At 35.7% G+C, this 15745-nt stretch overlaps 1 non-coding gene across 1 annotated transcript; it reads right to left on the bottom strand.

Annotated features, from left to right (window-relative positions):
* Nucleotides 1-983: 983 nt before the first annotated feature.
* LOC133802939 (small nucleolar RNA R71) lies at nucleotides 984-1090 on the bottom strand. Its single transcript, XR_009877682.1, has one exon. It is a non-coding gene; the product is annotated as a small nucleolar RNA R71 (small nucleolar RNA).
* Between the last annotated feature and the right edge of the window lie 14655 nt (nucleotides 1091-15745).

Raw genomic sequence — 15745 nt, 5'->3', positions numbered from 1 at the left:
ATCGATTTATGTTAATCTGCTATTAGAATAGAAGGAAAGAATTTTAGAGCTGATTAATAAAATTAGTAGAATAAAAATTTGATAAAATTAGCATCCTAGGTCCTTTTAATAGTGATTTTCATCTTGTAATTAGTTATTCTTGTTCTTATTTATTTATAATTTTAAAATTAAATTCATTCATCTAAATTTTGGTTTCCAAATAGAAATTAAAAGAACAATTACTGGCAATTGGAAAATAGTCTTCGTGGGAACGATACTGTATTTATCATCTATATTACTTGAATCGATTGCGTACACTTGTGTATATATATTTTCACGATCATGTTTTTGGCGCCATTGTTGGGACTAAATTTCCAATATCAAAGTTAATTGTTGTTTGTTCTAATTTGGTTTTTTTTACTGTTTTACACTTATTCTGATCAAGGCTATATTGTGTTTCACGAATTTTTGTTATATGCAAGGAAGTAGAGAAAAGGCACTCATACCAATAGATCTTGAAATTGAGAGAACCTACAGACAAAACCGAAAGATAAAGAAACGCTTGGATTTCACCATGGCTGAGAATGCAAATAATGTTGTCAACAATAATGTAAATATGGGTAATGCAGCTGAAGCCGATCCACCATTAAGAAACTATGCTCCCTACTGTTACGGGGATACATTCAAGCATTTGTCCTCCAACTGTTGAGGCAAATAATTTTGAGATAAAACCCTCAATTATCCAGATGGTGCAGAATTTTGTACAATTTGGGAGGTTACCAAATAAGGATCCAAATCTCCATATCACAAACTTTTTAGAGCTATGTGCGACATTCAAAATGAATGGGGTGAATAACGATGCTGTAAGATCGAGATTATTCTCATTTTCACTAAGGGACAGAACTAAGAGTTGGTTGAATTCATTACAAGCCAACTCTATAGTTCATTGGGAAGATTTGGCGCAGAAATTCCTTGGTAAATATTTTCCTCCTGCCAAGTCAGCCAGAATAAGAAGAGAGATTAATAATTTCTATCAGCTAGAGGGAGAGTCTTTATATGATGCATGGGAAAAATTTAAAGAGTTGCAAAGGAAATTCTCACATCATGGAATAGAGAAGTGGCTGCTAGTTCATACATTTTACAGTGGTTTGGGGGGCAATACAAGGACAATTATAGATGCAGCATCAGGAGGAGCGTTTATGAGAAAAAGCGCTAATGAAGCATATGAATTATTGGAAGAAATGACGATGAATAACTATAATTTTCCTACTAAGCGTGAGAACAAGAAAGTAGCAAGAGTCTTAGAAGTTGATCCAATTACGCTATTGACAGCTTAGGTGGTGTCTCTAACCAAGCAACTGCAACAGACTAATCTCACTGCACAAGCAATGCAAGTACAGAATGTAGTGAGTAGTGAGATTTGTGGGGGATCACATTCTTATGAACAATGCCCGAGCATAGCTAGTTGCTGAACTGATGTGAATAATATGCCGTTGGAATAGGCACAGGCTATTGGTAACTTTTCGAGACCTTCATAGGCTATTGGTAACTCTTCGAGACTTGCACCCAACACTTACTCCAATTCTTATACTCCTGCTTGGAAAAATCACCCTAATCTGTCTTGGAAAAATAATCAAGGGTTACAACCGCAATATCCATAGTACCCACCTCAACAACCCCCTCATCAACCGACTTATGGATTACGTTCTAGACCATATTATGATCCAATTCCACGCCCATCTCATCCACAACTACATCCTCAAATGAACCCACCAACAATTCAGCCAAACCAATTAAATCAATTCATGACAGAGACAAGGTCTTCAATTAGGATTTTGGAGACACAAATAGGTCAATTAGCTCAAATGTTTTCTAGTAGACAGCAAGGGAATTTGCCTAGTTCCACAGAGGTAAATCCTAAAGAACAATGTCAAGCTATCACTCTGAAGAGTGGGACTAAGTATAATGGACCTACTATGGATGACAAGGGGAAGAAGACAAATGATCAACATGTTACTAGTCCAATACAAGAGGAGGTTACTGAAGACCTTCCAAAGACAGAAAAACCAAAATACACTGAGCCTACACCAAAGATTCCATATCCTCAACAGTTTTGAAAGGCTAATCTTGACAAACATTTCTCCAAATTTCTTGAAGTGTTTAAGAAACTTCACATTAACATTCCTTTTGCACAGGCTCTAGAACAAATGCCTAATTATGTGAAGTTTATGAAAGAGATATCGTCTAATAAGAGAAAAAATGAGGATTATGAAACCGTTGCATTAATTGAAGAGTCACTACAAGAAAAACTGCATTCCATAGCGTTTTTAAAACGCTGTCTTTAACAAACGATAGCGTTATTACAAACGCTATATTATCCCATGTTATTAAAAGTCTGGACCTTTTCATAGCGTTTTTAAATTGTGATGTAAAAATGCTATTGAAAGATATATAATAGCGTTTTAAAAATATAATTAGATGTCAGTCATAGCGTTTTATGTATGTAGTCATTGATTATGTTAAATTGAAAATACTTACTTTTAATAGCGTTTTTAAAACGTTATGTGAAGATATGCAATAGCGTTTTTAAAATGCAATTAATTATAAGTCGTAGCGTTTTATGTTTGTAGTCGTACTTACTGTGAATAGCGTTTTTAAATTGTTATGTAAAGATATACAATAGCGTTTTAAGAATGTAATTAGTTATCAGTCGTAGCGTTTTATGTTTGTAATTATCCTTTCTTTTAATAGCATTTTTCAAACGTTTTGTAAAGACATGTAATAGCATTTTGAAAATGTAATTAGTAATCAGACATAGCGTTTTTTGTTTGTAATCATACTTACTTTTAATAGCGTTTTTAAAATTGTTATCATTAATCATTTTCCTAACATTTATTAATTGTCATATGAACAATTTCATGGCATAACAAAAACTTTTATATTTTTTTATCTTTTAACATATGAATAATTGCAACAAATGATAAACATATAACACATTAAAAATTATACCTTAACATAAATTCAAATATTCTTAATATGTTCGCTACATAAAGCTAAAATATCAATATCCCAAAAGTACGAGTATATTGCAAGACAAAATACATAAGCAAAAGTTTTAAAACAAACTGATTCATAATTTGTTGATCATGGGCGTCCCTCCAAAATATTACACTTCATTCATTAGTTGTGCACCTGTAAGAGTGAAAAATATATAAAATTAAGAAAACAAATGTAGCCAAAATAGTTGAAAACACATGTTCATTCATTAGTTAATTTTATGCAAAGATACGTACCAAAGATATCTACCAAGAAACAATTGAATTTCATCCATTATGTTCATTTCCTATATATTTTGATGATATAATTAGTTACTACAGCTGATTTGTTGTACTATTTATAAATAATTTTTAAGTTGCATGAAATTTTACCTCATTGTAACTTTATTAGAAGGCTAAGCAACAGTGCAACCAACCGCTTCTTCAATTGTACTCATATGTGATGTTGGTCTCCATAAATATGCAGTAGGTTTCTTAGCAACATCAACCCAAACTCTCATTGCATTAGGCCCAAGACGAAGATGATGCACCTCACATAAAGGATCACTAGAAGACCATCGACCTTCTGCAACAATTTCTCTACTTCCATTCCAATCAAGTAAATTGCAAGCATTGTTTTCAGGAGTGAACTTCAGATTATTAACACTCTGTTAAATGATAAAACATATATTTATTTATAGATAATATTGATACTTAAAAAATTAAAAGTGAAATGATAGGTAGTAATTAAAATTGTAGTTACCATAGGAGAAGGCATGTGTGACTCCACTTCACTTGGTTGAGTAAACCCCTACAAGTTTGAGAATAATTTAGTCATTTATAATTTTCAATGAATAGAGTAAAATAAACAAAAGTCAATTAATTTAATTTACCTGAATGTTTACACTTTTTGCAATAGTATTAATAAGATTCATCATCTCAGACATTTTATTCTTCATCTCACATTGACTTGATTCCAATTGTGAAATATGGTCATCTCTTGCTCTTAGAATAGCTAACTTTGTATTAGTTACTCCCCTCCCATTAGCTAATGATCTACCATTCTTGTCAGGACCAAATATGATAGTGAGAGCATCTTGTACAGTATTCTGTGTTGTGCATGAATCTGGTTTTTCATTTGCAAGAACTTGTAGCTTCTCCTATAAATCATTTCAAGTTGACTGTTAAATAAGTCTATGTACATACAAATACATATGTTTCTACAAACAAATGGTAAATTACTTACAATAACTTCAGCAGCTTGAGCATTCACAGGTTCACCATTCTTCTTTGTGTGTGTCTTTAAGAAAGCTTGAACTCTTGTTACAGGTTTTGAGCTTTCCCTACTCTGTATCCAAGTACATTTTTCAGAAAGAGAACATATATTTTCTTATGTTTAGATACCAAAAATATTTATTAAATTTTTACCATGTCATCCATTGTTCGAGCATATCCTCTCCTGCTGCATGTATGTGGGAGTTGTTTCTTCCTCATCTCTTTAAACTTATTGCTAATCGCCTAAAATAAATAAGAAATGAATCAGCGATTGAACATATAGAATACCAAACACTCCAGCAGTAAAACAAAAAAACTAAACCAGTATTCTAGCAATAAAACAGTAAACACAGTACACATAATAGTTTTTCAACAATAAAACAGTAACTATGGCAGCAAAGAAAAGAGTATGTAATAAACACTCCAACAGTAAACACTCCAGCAGTAAAAGAAACATACAGAACCAGTATTCTAGCAATGAAATAGTAAACACAGTACAACTCCTCCTGAACAGGGATGGGATGGTTGGTGGACTGTGAATGGTGATAATAGTGTCTCTTGAATAGCTTTGTCAAATAAATTTAGAAACACATTTTCAAGAAGAGAATTGGAAAAAAATAAATCATTTAAAGTACAAAAGTTTCATGAAAACAGGGCAGCAACTGCTCACATAATTTGAATACAATTAAGCCAATTGTAAATTTGGAATCTGAAATTTGTTTGTGGTTGCAAGAGTTCAAATTTAGAGCATAAAGATATTCTAAAAACTAACCATAATTGTAGTCTCAATGCAGCTCTTGAGGCCAATAGAGTTTAACTTTCATATGTGCATATCAAGCCAACACAATCTAATGTTGCTAAGATTATGCAGAAACTACTAAGGATTTCTACTGCCTTAATTTGATCAGACCTAAAATAGTTTTAATTGACTGATATAGCATAATGCATTGTTCTAGAATAAGAATATTATATACACCAAGAAAAAAATATCTTACTTATCCAATCTCTTGATAAACATTTTCACCTAACCAGATATTGAACTGGGTTTTGTTTTCTCTGTGAAAGCCTTAAAAAAAGAACCTTTATCTGGATCATCAGGACTAAGCCATGACAAAAGAAACTACACCCTTGGTTGACTTGCTCTTTTTGCAACCGAAACTGCCTTCTTGTCCTTATCATTCTTAAACCAGATTCCTATGTACTCATTGCTTGAATCACCAGAACTGAAGAATTCTAGCTCAAACACCCCATTAGAAGAAACCAAGGTTTCATAATTATACAAAGTCTCTCCATTCAGTTTAAGGGTATTTTGTCTGTTATACTTTTACATCAAATTCATTCCTAACAATATTTTCATCGAGTGTAACAAGTTCAAAAATAAAAAAATTAGCATAACAGCCTCTTAAACTATTTGATTTAGTAAATTAGTTCCTAAATTATAAAATATAACAATTAAGTTCCTGAATATGATTATTTTTACTGATTGATTGTATTGCATTACCAAATTGATAAATATGATTGAGCAAAAATACAAAATACATCAAACTATGACATCTTAAACTATAAACCCAAGATCTCTATATTGACCCTTTAGCAATGTCATGCAATCTTTTCCATCAATAATGCGTAAAAAAATTCACATACATAAGACTTAATTACCATTATTTAACGAGATTAGAGACTTAATTACTATATTTTATAATTCATAGACCGATTTGGAAAGAGTTGAAATGCTAAAAACCCATTATACTTAGTATAATGTAATTACATTATTATTATATAGTTTTGGATTGGAGATGCAAAATCATATCACTTTCCAAAATAAAAACAACTAGTAGTCTCTACATGTACAGCTAACAGGCAAACTCTCTACCACAATATAGGCCAGTCGTTTTCCTACTTCTAAAGGCAAAAAATGAGTTAACCAACGAAAAATTATATTTATGCCCTCAAGTAATGCATAACCTGACTTGGCTGACCTCATTATATTTATTATACCAACAAAATCCTGCCCCCTTCCCAAACACTCCATTCAGTCTCCTTAAAAATGACTAGTAGAGAACAATGGGCTGACCAAGTTAGAATGGTATTCAATATTGCAGCCTCCTTAAGACTTCATTTTTGGTTTTATGTGGCTTATGTTATTAAATACAGATGGAAATGGAAATAGAATATATATTTCCTTGAGGGTTGAAATAGAAATGTCTTCTTATTGTTTATTCTATTTATGCACTCAAAATTTTCTATATATATTAAATAGAATATATATATTCAGTTTTTAGGGTGTAATCAATAAAATGATAACAAATAATAATAATAATAAAATAACAGAGAAGATATATAAGTTACTGCCTGTATGTTATGCCACCTTAAAAAAAATGAGGAACAAGTTTGAGAGAATACAATAATGAGCAAAGGAGAGAGTTATTGTGCAAACATTAAAATAATTAATAGACAAACGAAACCAAATATCTTGAATGGAAATGAAAATTAGTTTCACTTTCTTATATTTAATATAACTTGTAAATACTATAGATAAGAAAATGAAATTCAACACAAATCAACCAAAGACAACAAGTAGCTAACATTCTTTCAATACATATAAATACACAGATATAATAAACCCAACAACTATTTTTTTTAGGAAGACTAGTAGATGTTAGAATTGTAGAACACTCAACAAAAATGCATAAACATTAATATTCTAATATTTAAGCTACAATTAGAACAAGTTTTATCTTTCTTTCTTTCTCTACAAAAAGAAGAAATTAATTAAAATATCTAAAGAATATTCTATTGATTGTTTTTGCATATACAACCCGTGTAAATTGCTTTTATTGTACTCTTGTGGTCCTGAAATGATTGAAACAGAACTCATATAAACTGCTTTTATCATTAGGCAAAACTGATAAGATCTTCCTGCTTCAAACAATTGCTAACCCAGTAATTCAGAGAAAAAAACAGCAATAAAATCCAGACCAACCCATAATTCAATTCCAGCCAGAAAACAGTAAAGAGAGAGAGAAACAATTTAGTGCCCATCAAGTGTTCTTGTATCAAAGTTGGTAGATAACTTTAAGATGGAAGTAAAACATTAAGTTTTTTGAATCCAATCATAGTTTTGATTTGTTTTCTTTAATTAGTACCATATAATTCACTCCAAGTAGAATGAAATAGCTCACTTTACCTTTATATTTGGATATTAAATAGAACTCATCATAGAGTATATGACAAAAATAGAGCAAACTCATATAAGAAAGTAGATAATATGCCAATATTGTTTTAGTTAGTTTACATACAAAGTATTGGCTTATAAATGTATAAATCAAAATAAAAAGAACAAAAAACAAGTAAAATATTTTTCAACAGCCCAGAAATTGTCTATTTGATAAAAAATAATTGAGAACAAATAAATAATCCCATCATTTCATCACGAGAGAAACCTCTAAGAAACCAACTCCACCAAAAATTGACTTAATTTCATTTCACCTACGAGAATCTCAGCTCAGTACATTATTAAAATTTCTTGAAAACCCAAATGCTGATATACATAAATTAGATTAATCAAAACATAGATATGGAAATTAAAGAGTAACATTAGATACCTGATAGAGATGATATGCGGAGAACCAACGAAGAGAATTTAGGGGGTGAAGTTTTCTTTCTTTCTTTCCTTTCCGTTTTCCCTTTCCTTTTTTCCTGAGAATTCAGGGGGAAAAAAAAAAGAGTATGAAGAGCAAGCACTGTATTTGGGTTGAAGATCGACAAGTAAAAGAGGCCAATTTTTCTTCTTTTTTTGAGCAAAGCCAACTCAAAAGATGCTTGGCAGACAAATCATTAGGGCACAATTGGAAAAAACTTGAAAAGGAAGTTGAAATTTTCAGGGAGAGAATTGAAGACATGGAAATGAAGAGAGAGCAAAGCAATGAGATTTTGTCCAAATGCTTGGAGTCTCTTTCATCAGCAAATGTGAGCTTGGAAAGGATCATAAAAAATGTGGCTGTAGAAAAAACTGATGATGATGATGATGGCAAGTTCATTAAAGGCATAGAAAAGACTGATTCAATGCGTTTGGAATTGGAATTGACTGAAGAGCTATTGGTAGTTACAAGACTTGCTTCTGAGGCTGAAGAGAAGGTGAATGAGTACAAAGAATTGAGGAAGAAGGAGAAGAGGGAGTTGGAGAATAGTGTGGTGAGTTTGACAGAGGAGAATAGAGATACCAACAGTTTGCTGAGAGCAGCCTTGTTGGAGAAGGAAGCTGTGGAGAAGAGGTTGAAGGTGAATAGTGAGCAGAAGAGAGTTGCCCTTTTGCAGATTGCGGAGCGAGGTTTGCAGAGAGTTGGTTTTGGGTTTATGATGGGAAGTGGGAACACTGAGCAATCACTAGAGAGTTTTTCAGGAACCAAGTCAGATAGCAGTGAGTGTGAAGAGGATGCAATATTTCGTAACTGTTTTTATTCATATCTATTAGATTTTGCTGATTTTTGGTTTGTATTCTACAATTGACTTAATTGGGTAGTTAATAAAATTTATATAGATCTGGCTCCCCATTTCCCATGGTCTGTCTCACCAAATCATACCCGAGAGAATTTTGGTTCAGAATTTTCTTATATGATCACCACGCTCCATGCTTCTTATTGATTTATTTTATTGGGTCTGAAATCTGGACTTGATTTCGAAATTCTGACAGGATGATTTACTTATTTGTATGTAAACTCATACTCTGACGTAGAAAATAGGTGAATTTTTACTTTTTAAATTTTAGGTGGATTGGAGATCTAGACATATATGTAATTAAGATAGTGGGGTTGTTGAAAATATATAGAAGTTTCCAGGATTTTGATGAGGTATAAGGGTGTGGCTCTTCTAGTAATTGTGAATTTTAGCTGTGGGTTCATTTCAAATTTTATAGAAATTACTTGACCTGTGCGTTGTGGTGCCTAGTTGAGCTTGTTAGTGATATAAGGTTGTAAATTTTCTATCCTCTCCACGAATAAAAGCCTGGTATGTATGTACTAAGATTACCTTACTTTAGTTGATTAAGAATGGCCAACACCAATTTCATTATTAGCCTGAAACTGGAACTAGATGATTGACCTTTGAGAATCGGACAAATGTTAAAACTATCTAATTACTGTCATTTTGAAATTTTCTTATTAGGCATCAACTGTGGAGAGGATAATGAAGAATTTACGGCTTGAGATAACTAAGTTGAGGCGATCTTTGGAAGAATCCAGGTATACCCTTTACCATTCAATTACTAAAGAGAAAACTACAACATTTTTAAAAACAATTCTATCTGTTCACATCTTTCTATGCCCCTTGGAGTTTCTTTTTGGTGTTTTCTATTACTTAACATCAGCACTATGCCCAGGTCAGACACCGATTGCAGAGTCTTACAGAGAAACAAGCTCAAATTATTGAAGAAAACAAGTTATACATCAAGGAGTTAGAGGAAAGAGAGAGAATTGTTTTTAAAAATGAGTTTAATGTATACAATTAGAAGAAACAAAAATGCATGCACTTACTTGCTTGGTAGAGGTGTACTTCGGAGCTGCTTGATTAACTGAGAGAGAGTGATCGGACGGGAGAGGCACCGACTGAGAGAATCGAGAGAGACCCTTGGCTGTGCTGACTGAGAGAATCGAGATGCGGGTGGGAGAGGCGTTGGGTTCGTCTGGGTTCCTCTGAGAGAGATTCACAGTGAGCGGGTGGGAGAGGCACTAGGTTCGTCGGCGCTGGGTTCGTCTGGGTTCCTCTGAGAGAGATTCACAGTGAGCGGGTGGGAGAGGCGGGTTCGTCTGGGTTCCTCTGAGAGAGAGATGGATTATTCTGTGGAGTGAAAATGGAGAAAATGGGAGAGACGGGTAACGTGGGAAGAGAGAGAGAGACGGGAATGAGGGAGGGGAAATGGGTTTTTCTTTGTCTTTTCCTTTTTCAATTAAGCTGCTTTGACAAAAAAAAAAGAAAAACAATAAGCGCCAATGAAATAATACTCCCGCCAATTAATGAACAGTGTGCTGTATATATTATGTAACTTTTTAATAGCGTTTTTTTAATAATGTCCAAATGCAATGCTATTAATGAAGCTTTTTCTTGTAGTGAGTGTAGTGCAATTATTCAAAAGAAGCTTCCTCAAAAGTTAAGAGATCCGGGCAGTTTTACTATACCTTGTCCCATTGGGAACTTTCATTGTGAGAGAGCTTTATGTGATTTGGGTGCAAGCATAAATTTAATGTCGTTGTCTGCATTTAAAAGGCTTGGTTTAGGGGAAGCTAGACCCACTACTGTTACTCTTCAACTGGCTAATTGTTCATTAACACACCCCATATGTATTATAGAGGACGTTCTTGTAAAGGTAGATAAGTTCATTTTCCCAGCGGATTTGATTGTATTAGATATGGAGGAAGATGAGGACATGCTTATTATATTGGGATGACCATTCTTGGCCACAGGGCAAACATTGATAAACCTTCAAAAGGGAGAGCTAAGGCTTAGAGTACAAGGTTATGAGGTTGTTTTTAATGTTTTCAAAGCTTTGAAATATCCTTTAGCCAGTGACAGTTTTTTTTGTGTTAGTGTATTGGAGGAACCAAGTAAAAGAGTCCAGTCTATTAAGGATCCACAGGAGTTGAGTTTGATTGCAAGTCCTGAAGAGTGCTGGTACTAAAGTTAGTAAGTATGTTAAGTGGTTGACTTCATCAAGGAAAATTTATAAAAAGAAATATGAGGAATTAGGGCAAGTGCCTGAGAGATCTCTCCCATCCATTGAGAAGCCACCAGCTCTTGAGTTAAAAACCTTACCTGATCATCTTAAGTATGCTTATTTGGGGAAGAATGACATTCCCAGTTATTATTTCAGCTTCTTCTTCTTAGGGAATTAAGGGCTCACAAATTAGCAATTTGATGGACTTTGGCAGATATTAGGGTATTAGTCCATCAACAATGATATACCGTATATTAATGGAGGAGGATAGTAAGCCTAGTATTGATGCTCAAAGGAGGCTCAATTCTTCAATGAAAGAAGTGGTAAGGAAAGAAATCCTTAAATGGTTGGATGTAGGTGTAATTTACCCAATATCTAACAGTTCTTGGGTTAGTTCTGTCCAGGTAGTTCCAGAGAAGGGTGGCATGATGGTGGTTAAAAATAATAATAATGAACTTATTCCAACTCGTACGGTGATGGGATGGAGAATTTGTATTGATTATTGTAAACTAAATAAGGCCACCAGGAAAGACCATTTCCCTTTACCTTTTGTAGATTTGATGCGAGATACATTGGCAGGCCACATCTCTCTTCGAAGGCTTTGGATGTCAGTGTCTAGTGCCCTTCTCCTTTTATTCAAGGAGTCCCATAGGTTCTCAGGGTGAACCGTTGCTTTGGTTGTATCCTCAAGAGGAGCTGCGGGGGTGCGGTTCTTACCTTGGACCCTCTCTGGTTAAGCTTTTCCCTAAACTCGGGCGAAGCTTTTTTGGAGGCGGTCCTGAGTTCGCACCTCCTATAGGTTGGTTCGCACCAGGTTGCAACGTTGGCATAGAATCTTCCTTGCATCTTGGGTGAGGGATATTACTAGTGGAGAGTCGAGTTTTTCCACCATCCACGGGTATGGTTGTTCTCCTCGTACATGTTCTTTCTCTTTATGCTTAGAGAGGGGAGCATCAGAGTTTCCGTGTAACAGGTCATTGAGTACCTCTTGTATGTTATCCACAGTGGCTTGCAACCTTTGGTTTTTGAAGTGCAGGTCACGTATTTCATCTTTGTAGTGATAAGTTCAGGAACTTAAACTCACTAAGTGTACTCATGAGCGCTTACCATGTCTCTATTTGAAGGGACCACATTCCTGATGGTTCGGACTTGGGGCCACCAGTGGTCGTGACAGAGGGTGAGTTGTACAACCCTTTGTTGAAGCGGTGGCATGTGAAATAGGGTCCTGTGTAGGATGAATGGCAAGGGATGATAATTCTTCCTCTTTGGTATGTCATCTCTCAAAGCTCAAAGGATGATAGAAAAGGGATGTCATACATTCTTAGCCAGCGTCACAGATGTGGTAACGGAAACACCACTAAAGGTTGGAGACGTCTGCATTGTAAAGGATTTTCGAAAAGTATTTCCAGACGACTTACCAGGGCTATCGCCAACTTGAGAAATTAACTTCACAATCGAACTAGTATCGGGCATCGAGCCTATTTCCAAGGCACCATACTAGATGGCACCTACCAAACTCAAGGAGTTAAAGATGTAGCTACAAGAACTCTTAGACTTGGGTTTCATTAGGTCGAGCCATTCGCCATGGGGAGCACCGATTCTATTTGGGAAGAAAAAGGACAGAAGTATGAGAATGTGTATAGATTACTGCGAGCTAAATAAGGTAACAATTTGAATAAGTACTCGCTACCCCGGATTGACGACTTGTTTGATCTACTCCGAGGAGCAACCGTGTTTTCAAAGATTGATCTACGGTCTGGGTATCACCATCTCAAGGTACGGGAAGAGGATATTCCCAAGACAGCTTTTAGAACTCGTTATGGACATTACGAGTTTTTAGTTATGTATTTTGGTCTTACCAACTCTCCAACCACATTTATGGATTTAATGAATAGGGTTTTTAAGGATTACTTGGACAAATTTGTCGTAGTGTTCATCGACGATATCTTGGTGTACTCAAAGGACGAAGTTGATCATGAGGAACATTTAAGAATGACCATGCTGCGGCTGAAAGAGCACCAACTTTACGCTAAGTTCAAAAAGTGTAAATTTTGGCTTTCGTAAGTAGCGTTCCTCAGGCACATAGTATCCAAGGAAGGAGTTGTTGTAAACCCATCTAAGGTAGAGTCTGTGAAGGATTGACCAAGACCTAAGAACACAGCAGAGGTAAGAAGTTTTCTGGGACTAGCAGGTTATTATTGGAGGTTTGTAGAGGGCTTTTCTAAGATAGCCACTCCGCTCACCATCCTGACCCGGAAGCAGCAAAGATTCAACTAGATAGATAAGTATGAAGATAGCTTTCAGTTACTTAAGGATAAGCTATGCTCAGCACCAGTACTTTGTGTGTCGACACCCAACGAAAAGTTTGTAGTCTACTGCGATGCATCGAAGCAAGGATTGGGTTGTGTGCAGATGCAGAATGATAAGGTGATAGCCTACACCTCAAGGTAGCTGAAGGAGTACGAGCAACGCTATTCAATGCATGATGTGGAGTTGGCAGCGGTAGTTTTTGCATAGAAAATTTGGCGCCATTATCTTTATGGAGAACGGTGTGAGATTTATACGGACCACAAAAGCTTAAAGTATTTCTTCACACAGAAAGAGCTTAACATGAGGCAGCGCAGGTGGTTAGAACTAGTGAAGGATTATGACTGTGAAATCCTATACCACCTGGGAAAGGCAAACGTAGTTGCTGATGCGCTAAGTAGGAAGAGTTATGGAAGTCTACCAGCGTTAGCTGGAATAGAAAAGCCACTACAACAGAAGCTGATCAATGCCGAAATAGAAGAAGTCATTGGTAAACTGGCTAACTTGTCCATCTAGTCAAGTCTATTAGAAGATATACGGATTGGGCAAGGGCATAATGACACATTAGTAGCGCATATGGATGCAGTTAATTAAGGCAAGGCCACAAATTTATCAATATTAGGACAAGTGTTCTTAAGATATAAGGGTCGGGTATGCGTGCTAAATGATCAAGGGATTAAGATGAAGATTTTAGAAGAAGCACACAATACCCCATACTCAGTTCACCCAGGATCGACTAAGATGACTCACGACCTTAAGGCGTTATATTGGTGGCCAATTTATGAAGAAAGATGTAGTAGAGTATGTGTCTAAATGCTTAGTATGCCAGCAAGTGAAAGTAGAACATCAGCGGCCTGCAGGCTTATTGGAACCGCTTAGTATTCCAGAATGGAAATGGGACGACATAGCTATGGATTACGTGACGGAATTGCCACGAACAAATAAGCAGCACGACTTTGCTTGGGTCGTAATAGAAAGACTAACCAAGTCAGCTCATTTCCTGCCTGTCAAGACTATGTATACAGCAGATCAGTATGCAGACATTTATATCCAAGAAACAGTAAGACTGCATGGAATCCCTAAGACCATAGTATACGATAGAGGATCTGTGTTCATGTCAAGATATTTTTTTTTTGGGGGGAAAGCTTGTTGCAAGCCTTGGGTACCAAGTTAAGTCTTCGTATGGCATTTCATCCTCAGACCGATGGTCAATCCGAGCATACCATACAAATTTTAGAGGATATGTTGCGCGCTTGTGTACTTTGTTTCGGAGGATCATGGAGTAAGTATTTGCCCTTGATGGAATTCTCTTACAACAATAGCTACCAATCAACAATCAGGATGGCACCCTATGTGCTACTTTATGGAAGAAGGTGTCGATCGTCGTTACATCGGGACGGGGTAGGAGAAAGGAAACTTCTTGGTCCAAAAGCTATTAGAGAAGCTCAGGATGCAGTAGCACTGATTAGAAAGCATATGCTCGCTGCTCAGAGCCGTTAGAAAAGTTATGTGGATGCCAAGCGGCGTGATGTGGAATTCAAGGTCGGAGATCAAGTCTTCTTAAAGATATCTCCTATGAAAGGTGTGAAGTGATTTGGGAAGAATGGCAAGCTTAGTCCCCGGTCTATAGGCCCTTTTGAGATATTGGACAAAGTAGGAGTAGTTGCATATAGATTAGCCCTACTGCCAGCTCTAGCAGATAACCATAATGTGTTCCACATCTCGATGCTGCATAGATATGTGTCAGACCCATCTCATGTCCTCAAGTATGATACGATAGCACTCCAGAAAGATTTGAGTTACGAGGAACGACCAGTTAGCATCCTAGATAGAAAGATGAAAAAATTACGGTCTAAGAGTATTCCAATAGTCAAGATCCTATGGAGTTATAGTTCTGAACAAGAGGCAATGACATGGAAGTTGGAAGAAGACAAGTTAGCCAGGCATCTGGAATTGTTTAATAGTAGTAGTAGTAGTAAGAGTAGCAGCAGTAGCAGCAGCAGCAGCAGTAGCAGCAGCAGCAGCAGAAGCAGAAGCAGTAGCAGAAGTAGCATCAGTAGTAGTAGTAGTAGTAGTAGTAGTAGTAGTAGTAGTAGTAGTAGTAGGAGTAGCAGCAGCAGCAACAGCAGCAGCAGAAGCAGAAGCAGCAGCAGCAATAGCAGTAGCAGTAGTAGTAGTAGCAGTAGTAGCAGTAGTAGTAGTAGTAGTAGTTAGTAGTATGTTAGTTACCGTGGATTTTGATTCAAGTCGGGACTTAGTTGTAAACTCAAAACAACAATTATGGATTTTGTAAGTTTAACCTATAGTTTAAGAATATTAATTATAACATAAGGTTTGATTAATAACGCTGGTCATAGAAATATATTTATTATAACCTATGGTTTAGATAGAGACAACAAGAGCATGACACTTGTCATAATCATGATTATTAAGGAATTAA

The sequence above is a fragment of the Humulus lupulus genome, chromosome 9, assembly GCF_963169125.1.
Source record: "Humulus lupulus chromosome 9, drHumLupu1.1, whole genome shotgun sequence".
NCBI classification, from domain to species: Eukaryota; Viridiplantae; Streptophyta; class Magnoliopsida; order Rosales; family Cannabaceae; genus Humulus; species Humulus lupulus.
The sequence above is the reverse complement of the archived record's forward strand: the minus strand, read 5'-3'. Positions and strand labels throughout refer to the sequence as shown.